Below are 9,435 nucleotides of genomic sequence, written 5' to 3'. Positions count from 1 at the left end.
ACTGTGGGTATGTGGGTATAGTCTAATACAGGTAAATATCTCATTAGACCTTTAAGAACTCCTGAGAAAATACTTTTTTATTTTGGAGACGTGACGTTATATTCTGATTTACTGAAAAATAAATCTAATTATATTTCCTTTATGCAGGAGAACTAATCCTAAAAAAGCTGAAATTTGGAATAAATTTTCTTTTCAGAAGAGAAATATTTTGTCTGCTTTGGTTTATTATTTCTTATTACAAGGCTGCTAATTGCTAATACATTAAAATATTTATAAATTTGCTTTTAATGCAACATTGTCAAGAGCTAGGTGGATTCTTTATTTAATTCATATGTTTTTGTGTCAGAATGTCTTAGGAACTGCCATATTGCAAAACAGGGTCTCGTTTGAAAGCAGTGCTCCTCAGTTATGGGTAATCAAAGATCGTAAGTATAAAGCTATAGAGTTTTCAAGATAGGAATAAACAGAAAACATCTCATCAGTTTGTGTGCATATAAATATGTTATTCTGAAAAAATAATGATCTCTTTTTGCATTTCTATGTGTATTCTTTTTCATTTTAGTTCAGATTGATTAACCTTCTTATAACTGAATCATAAACTGATTTTAAGTCAAGCAGAAAATCACAGCTTTTCTATACTCCTTCATGTGTGAATAGTTTCTCCTTTCAAAACTCTTGTATAGTTCAAAACAGGTCACTCATTATTTAGCAAGAGGGGGGAAATTCTACACACTCTAAAATAATGAATGTAAAAATAATTATAGGATCACAAAGTTATCTTGTATAGCATAATGAAAAGTGTTAACCATGAAGATAATGCTGTATCTCTTAGCTGAAAGAAATCACTTTCCTGGTATATCCTTATGAAGAACTGCAAATAATCAGGTTCATTTGCTGATCTTTTAATCCAGAGACAATTCACCTGGAGTAGAATAGCAAGAGTCACTGTTTGCAAAAAGTTATAGACTTTGTGTCTGTCCAAGGACTTGGCTATCAAATTAATGCCCCTGGATGTAGGAGCCATTGGATCTGCTTTTGCCCTTGGTGTATGTTCATAGCTACCATTATTTGTATTTTTTACATTTCCTTTGCCTTACACTGACACTAAAGGATTACTTGAGGCCTAAAACTATACTGAGAGTCTATGCCTTTTATAAATAAAATCAATGCGTTTCATGTATGACAGTGCTTGTAATACTACAGAAGAAATACATTTTAAAAAATTGATGGACATGTTCTATGCAAAGTTGATATAATCTGAGATGAGTTTTTGCAGGTCAGTGGAGAAAGAAAATACTTTTTCTGTTGTTATTTAAGTATTTTTAAACTATACTAACAGACTGGAGGTTTGAGGATCTTAATTTCTCTTTGTTAAGATTTGCCATTGCGCAAAATAAGTTTGTTTCTTTAATCAATCTGAATCAACCTTTACTTTTGAAGCAAAATAATATTACAATTGGACTTCTGACTTCTAAATTAATGGAACAGAAAAATTCAGTAAAACACTTAGTAAAGTATTTAAATCTACAGAAATGCATTTTTTATTGAAATACAAATCTGCACACCACTGCAGAACAAATCCAAACACTGTGCCAGTGAACATAGAAAAAAATTTGCTATAAAAGTTGCATAAAAGTTAAATATTCTTCAAGGAGACCATTATGCAATTGCCATTTTGCAAGACAACATCTTCTTAAATTTGGAGTCTTTGATAAAGTGTGGGAATGAATAACAGCTATCAAACATGAGCAGTATGCTTTTGCTGAGTGCTGCTTACCCAATTGCATGTGTGGCCACAGGTTTTTCAATCATTGAACTGCAGTTAGAAACAATCTACATTATGGCCTAGAAGAAGATGGATCTTGTTGATTTTGTTAAATGATTAAATTCTCCACGAAAGTATCTAAGCAAGTCATCTGGACTAAATTTTTTGAGGAGTTACCCCCAGACACATCAGAACAATTCCATGTCAAAGTGTTCTCCATTAGAAAATGGTTTTTGTATCCTAGTTTTCTATACTTGCAAACATTTCTCTTCTTGACAACATGCAATATAATTATATATTCCCTATTATCATGAATATTTAACTAGGTGTGTAACAACTGCTACAGTGCAGCAAGCAGTTCTAAAATCAAGATTCAGGCACCATCATCCTGACAGCATAAATTTCTCCATCATGGAGTAATAAAGACATAACAATCATATTTGATTTTTTCCTAACAGAAACTAGGATTTTAATACAGTAACCATGAAAACCGTAAATGTTAGACTTTATATCACTGGAAATGCTGCCTTTCTTTCATTGGAGTGGTCTGAAAACTACGTGTACAGAGACAAAGTCTAATTCCCATCATGCATCTTCTAAATTAAATTCTGAGATGGCTTCTGAATGAGTAGTTTCTTTGAAAAAAGCTGATCTTTGCCAATCCATAAAAAGAATTAGGAAAAAAAAATCTAGATTTCTGGAAAGATGGAAAACACTAACTGTTGGGCTTTGTCCTTGTCCTTATACTGTCCAATTCTGAAGGTTTAAATCTACATGAGAATTTTAATGTTTTAACGAAATCTAGAAGATTTGCTAGAAGCTTTGGAGGTCTGGCTTGTTATCAAGAATGCAAGCAAAAGGATGTGATGGCCTTTTTAACTTAGAAAATGCCTGCTCTTTACGTCATGCATCTTCCTCCAAAACACGCTTGCGAAGGCTTTCTGCTGATCAAATTGTGTGTTCTAGACTAGAATAGCTCAACTGTCTTCAGCTGAAAGATGTTCTGGATCAAATCCAGGGACCATCTTTTCTTTCCCATGTGTTCCGAACTGGTGAGCGAACATTTGTATAAAAACAGCCCAATCATTTTGTAAAACCATAATTTTATTTTTCTATTTAAAAAGCATTTTATTTAGGGTCTGAAAGCAGCTGAGAAATGCCTGCAGTTTTACTAGTGTATGACCACTAATAGATCAAAAAATTACATAGGGCTCTTTATTTGTGCATTTTGCTTGGTGTTTTTCAGTATTTCATGGACTTTCAGAAGATCTCAGAATGACTGCTGTCCACTTGGCTAAGATTGGTCTAATGTCAAGAAAATATTGAACATTAATGAGCCATCAGCAGAGCTCACAGTGCTACCTCTGTTGGACAGAGAACACAGTGCCTGTGTGAGGACAAGTACTTGCTTCTCACTTTATATTCATTTCAGGGACTATTCCCCACATACCGGTTTTCTTTTAAAACCCATTTAAATGGTAGATGATGCACGTTAGCCAAAGCTGTAGTCATTATGGGTAAATTGGGTAAGTTTACCCTCTTCTGGTTTTTTGGTTTTGTTTTGGGGTTTTTTTGGGTTTTTTTAAGTCAGAAAAGAAACATATGGGCTCAAGCTTTAAATGCTCTTATTAGGCCAACATATAAGCATGGTTACAATTATGTAGGTTTTTCTCTGAAGACCACCTCATAGGTAAATTAACTTCAATTACAATGCTCATAAACATGCTTTTATTAAATGCACAAAGATCTACCTGTCTTCATAATAAATAGTCACAAGAACAATTTTTGCCAGTGAATGTTTCATGACTTCTAAATGGACACATTTTCCAGTGTTCTCTAGGAAGTTAGTATGTTCTCAGAAGATTTCTTTAATTTAGTTGTTGCTAATTTATTCACACTAATACAGGAAAAAAATACTGCAAAATTTTTCATAACAAAAAACTGTGCATATCTCTGTGTTTTAGCTGGCATGTGGTTCTACACAGATGGTTTGGGGCTTTCTTTGCTGCAAAACAGATGGGCCTCCACTGTCCCTTACCAATCAAAAGAGAACTTGAAAATATAGGAATATCTTTACTTCCATTGTGTCCCGTAATTCAAGAAATTAAATGCCTAAATATATAAATATGACTTCCTGTGTAAAATGATGGAATATCATATGTTTAATTTAAACTATTTGCCTATATTTAATGTGAAAACTGTTGGGTGTAGTGGTTTTCTTCCAAACAATAACTAAATATTACAAAAAGTACTGACTAGAATGAGAGCTATTGCTGTTCATCTTAGCTGTGATATTGTTTTAGTTGTACTTTGCTGATACTGTTTAAATTTATTGTAGATGTGATACGATGTCATTCAAAATAATTACCAACTTAAGAGAGCAGCTTGTTGACAGATCATCTTCTATTATTTTGTTCACATACTGCACTGTATGACAGTAGCACAGACATTTATAGCGTGAATATCAACTAACTTTGTTTTGTTCTATGATCATTTGCAATGAGAAGAAGAGTGTATTTGGGGCATTTTTCTCCCATCAACACACAATTTCTTGACTGCTTTTGGAGGACTGAGCTGAGGCATCAAAAAATATTCCCATGGCTATAATTAAAACTCCCAGAGGACAGAGGGAGAACTAGTCTGAGAAAAGGATTCACCTTGAAATCCAAACACTGCCGGTGCCAGAGGCACATCTACTGGTCATTGTACTACAAAAGATGCAGATCTTTGGGCCTGAGTCTTCAATACAGCTGCCACTCTCTCACAGTTTCTGCCAACCAGATGAGACAGCACACAGAAGTCTTGTATCTACCTGCAGTGGACAGCTGAAGTGCAGAGAGAACATAAATACATGACACCAGTTTAATAAGATGCCATCACACATGGCCATAAAATACTTTTGCATACATTGGACATTGCCTTTTAAAGATGTTATGCTTAGTGATAGGCAGAGAAGAGTTCCTGATTAATGTACTTGGAACCACTCTTAGGTAACTTTTTCCTGAAAGTGCACTTTCTTCCAGCTGCAGAAAATGAAGATAGTCATTTCAGAGCCTTACATTAAGGTAATATATCTATTATAATGCTCCATGAATTATAACAGCATACCTTTTCTATCTGTGCCTTGAAAATTACAAGCCTAGTGCCACTTTACTTTATTAATGATGTACATTTTTATGATCCAGTAGCCTTGTGTGGGAAGAATCACATCTTGCTGTGTCTAACTTAGATGAAAAATGGGCAAGTCATCTAATTTCTTTTAAAGTATGCTGATTTTGTTGAATGTTTGGAACACTAAGCAACAGAACATCTTTTCTTTTCCTCTCCAGTCTTCATTAATATTTATGGTTTTACTTTTATTTGGTACATATTGTGAAGAATATATTTTAACAGTAGACTTAGCTGGCTGCAGTACCCCATCTTCGCTTGTGTAGGTGCAGAAAAATCTTCCAATTGCAGGTGATGTTGTTCTATTTTTGTCAATCTGCTGAAGCTATTTTTTAAATTATCATTTTAAAGGGGAAAAGGAACAGATTAAATAGCCATATCACAATGTCAGACTAGTTCTTTACTTCCAATATGTATCAACAATTTTTTTGAGGAATTCCACGCATGAAGATTTAAAAAATGATTTGGGCATGCTAATCATCTTGATTCAGAAATTAAGTACTCCAGTTCATGGCTGAAGATAAGTGATATTTTGATACAGAAGAAATAGGAATTGCTGTGCATCTTGCCATCAGCTCCTCAAGTGAACTCTACAGTGACACTGAGAATCATCTTGAGACTCCTTCCATAGCCTTTCTCAATTCAAACATCACTCAGGATGAACGTGGGTGACTATATGAATGGTAAAGAACTGTACAGTGGGAAAAGGAGTTAGGATGGGGAGTCCTTAGTCATGTAAGTACAGTCATAAGCCAGCAAAGTTATTACATGTGTAGTGAGGTGCATTTCACTCTTGGGTGGGATTTTATCACTCTTCAACAGCTTTTTTTGAGGACCAGATGAAGAACATTGATGGCTACCAAAAGAATTTGGTATTTTCCTGGAAGAAAAGATAAGAACAAGGCTTTGAGGAAGGATTGGGTCAAAATCCATGCATCTTGTGGAAATTTCAGCAATAAAGAAAAGGAACTGCCTTTGCTTATCAACTCATTAGGTAAAAGCAACATATAGGCCTTTTAACCTGTCCCAGTGTTGATTATACATATGCTAATAATCCCTTTGATACTAATTCGGAATGGTTTCATTTCTCAAAAGTAGATTTTTAAAGAGAAGTAGAAATGTTAAAACGGTACTCATTGAATATGCAGTAATCAAATTCATGAAAGTCTTCATGTGGTACACAATGGTATTAATTATATACAAGTGAGTGGAGCACAGCTGAACTACTGACTTTTTAGCACCCTCCTTGACATTTGGGTTTTGAAGCTTTTTAGACTAAAAGTGTTTGGCTTGGATCATAAGTTATAAAAGTATATTTTTTCTCTATATCACAGCAAGAAATGCAGAAATGTACTGTATATTTTAGAAAATTAGTAGAATTACTACGTATTTTTATATCAAGTTTTTGGAATATATTTCAAATTACAAATGGCAGGGAAATTTCATACAAAAAAATCAGATACAATTAAAGCAAGTGTCATTTTCCCCACGTGTATACTTCAGTTGCCTTTCATAAAACCCATAAAGAAACATTTTGTCAACTAATAATTTAAAAAATTTGACTTGTGATTCAAAGGGTAAAAACAAAAGATTTTTTTCAGTACATGTAACAGAAGAGGTTTTTGCAGCACAGTTTCAGAACTCTTTCTTGGTAAGAAACCTTATCTAATCCTGTTTCATCCTTTAAAACTGCCTACACACTAATCTCAAGGGACAAATTTAATACTTTGCAACAAAGGGAATACAGCCCTTTCAGCTTGAATAGAGGAATTGTTAGGACACCACGTGAGGTATGAATAACATTGTAATGCTGCCTTTTACTTGGCAAAGGGAAAAAAGTCTTCTCTTGCAACCAAAAGATTAGACCTTCTTCCTTGGGTTAAATTTTTTGACCTGTGCTATATCCCAAGACATCTATTTTTCTGTTGTATTTGGGTCTTCTACCTCTTGTGAAGTAAACACTGAGCAAATATAAGTAAACAGTTTGTTTTAGCTGAAGATAGAAAGGCACTCTTTAATTGAGTTTTGGTGATAGATGTGCTCCAAATGGTGCAAACATCTTTGACATTGTAAAATAATATTGTCTTATGACATGTGCAACACTACATAAAGAATATTAATTTAGCGCTTTCTAAGTTTGCAGTGTTTAGGTGAGAAATGATAAAAGAAACCCAAATGATCTAATGTGGAAAAAACCCCAAATAGAATCAGATAACTTAGTTCAGAAGTAATAAGAATAAATATTTTTTATTATCAATTTTCAAGGCTATAATTTGAATATGAAATGAAATACGATTTTTCTTATTTTTCCATCTTATAGTTGTGTAGTTATTTTAATCTTGTCCAATATGTTGTTTCTGCATTTCAGATTGCTACATCTTTTTCAAATAATACATAAGGTTTGATAACGATAAGGCCTTTCTTATCATGATGTAGGTATAATTTAACATTCTCTCTAATTTAACACTGTCTAATGTACATCTCTTCATCTTCATGTGTAGTTTGTACCTATTATGCTGTATGAACAGAAAATATATTACTGCAGTTATATTTGGTTATGATAAAACATATTAAAATTTATTAAATGTTGCTGAAAGTATTTTTTCTTCATATACAATACTCTTAACAATGGAATTTAGAAGAAATAGCAATGGGGTTACCAACTAGATTATACTGAGTGACTGCTATGCTGAATTAAAAATTATTCTTCTTGTTTAGTTTCCTCTTGTCAAGAAGAAATTTTGTGAAATAGTATGTAGTCAATGGCAACAGTTACTTGTTGCTGATGAGAAGATAATTAAACTCTGAGATCACACATAACTGGACTTAAAAATAAAACTAATATTTTCTTTCTATTTGCATTAACATTTGATTTTTACATTTCTAGTTACTGAAGAGATGGAATGATTTCCTTATCAGCAATTTGAAATTAAATACCAATACCAAACTCATCAGTAAGGATATCCAGTTTCTGTATGTTTTGCTTGGATGGTTTGGGTTGTCTTGAGACCATTTTGCTAAAACAAATTGCTCAACTCCATTTCTCTAAATTCAGCTTTACATTTAAATGCAGGAAAAAACCACAGAGGTCATGATTTATTTTCTTTACATTCCACTGCAGTGAATCAAAACCGGTGGATATATGTAAAATATGTAAAAATCTTTCTGATTAGTTTTTTAATTATCTCACTGTCTTCAATGCTTCTCGGGGACATGAGCTGCAAACCCACTCTTGCTGGGATGTACAACAATGAATGAGACGTTTAAACTCTTCATATCCTAATGTCTTCCATTTAAGACATATTTCAAACACAAGTTGTTCTGATAAGAAGCCCTCCATAAACATAAGTGTTGTTTTCCTTAAAACAGAACAGGAGCTCTGGTGGTACTATGGGCTTTTTTTTGCTTATTTGTCTTAAGCACTGCTTTCTGCTTCAGGTCACTTCTTCTCGGGTTTTCCTGGCCATGGCAGGGGAGTTGGGACTCGGTGATCTCAAAGTTTCCTTCTAACCCCTTAACATTTTGTGACTCTATCACTGTGCCAAAAATTGTGATCAGTTGGGAAGCTAGCCTAGTTTCAGTTCTCTTAAAAGTAAAAAGTCCATTAAAAATAAACTGGTCTGATTATTTCCTGCCTTGTTGCTTGTGGAGTTATTATATCTGTACAGAGTGCAAAATGCTTACCATTCTTTATGTGTTGCATTTTATATACACTGTATCCTTAAATAGTGAATTATTTAAAGTGATGAAAAATCAGTGATGAAAACAGCCCCGCAGTTATTACAGATAGAGTGATAAAATCTAATTTATTTCAAAGGAATAATTTTCGTACATGTTACGTATATGCAATGTTAGAGGTGTACTCAGCTTAATAAACAAAAAAAGAGGGAAAAACCAATACTAACTGCAGTCTTTTGTAGCAACAAATGCAAAATACTCTACCATATCATGTTCAAGCCCTAGAAGTCCAAATCTAAACTGAGGAATTACACCTTACTACAACAATTTCCGGCCTATGGTGGCAGAAGAAAATTTGCAAGCTTAAATCCATTAAACTGTCTCTATTTTCAACAAAAATCACCTGTATATCCACACTTCCCATAAAAAAAGGAAGAGATTAAGAGTGTCACGAGTAAGTGAGGTACTTCTTGCTACTGAATTTTAAAATAAAGGGGTGATCTGCTTTATTCTGCTGATTACTGTCAGTATTACTGACTTTAAAAATTTAAGTCAGAGAATAGTGCAAAGTTTACATGCAAAATACATGGACATCTCACCTTTTTATTTGCACACTGCATGGACAGCAGTCACAGTATTTCTGTCATGACTTTCCAAATCAGACTGCAGATGAGATGTTTGCTAAAGATTTGCCTATTCTATAGTTCATGGATCATCTCACACCGAATTATGTATAAAAGGAATAAGCCCTTTTAGATAGGACTATAACTTTTTTCTGGCAGACTATTATAAGTTATTTTCTATCCAATATATTCCTAAAGCAT

At 33.6% G+C, this 9,435-nt stretch overlaps 1 long non-coding RNA gene across 2 annotated transcripts in view; it reads right to left on the bottom strand.

Moving 5' to 3' along the window:
- Positions 1–334: 334 nt before the first annotated feature.
- The window catches only part of LOC111930355 (uncharacterized), an 83,440-nt gene continuing 74,339 nt past the window's right edge, over positions 335–9,435 (bottom strand). Inside the window, exon 5 of one of the 2 annotated variants that reach the window (XR_002865143.2) lies at positions 335–5,813. This is a non-coding gene — a long non-coding RNA (uncharacterized LOC111930355). The remainder of the gene's footprint in view (positions 5,814–9,435) is intronic. The other variant, XR_015287645.1, reaches the window with a different exon arrangement.

Source organism: Cyanistes caeruleus, chromosome 6 (genome assembly GCF_971803275.1).
Source record: "Cyanistes caeruleus chromosome 6, bCyaCae1.hap1.1, whole genome shotgun sequence".
Lineage (NCBI taxonomy): Eukaryota > Metazoa > Chordata > Aves > Passeriformes > Paridae > Cyanistes > Cyanistes caeruleus.
The sequence above is the reverse complement of the archived record's forward strand: the minus strand, read 5'-3'. Positions and strand labels throughout refer to the sequence as shown.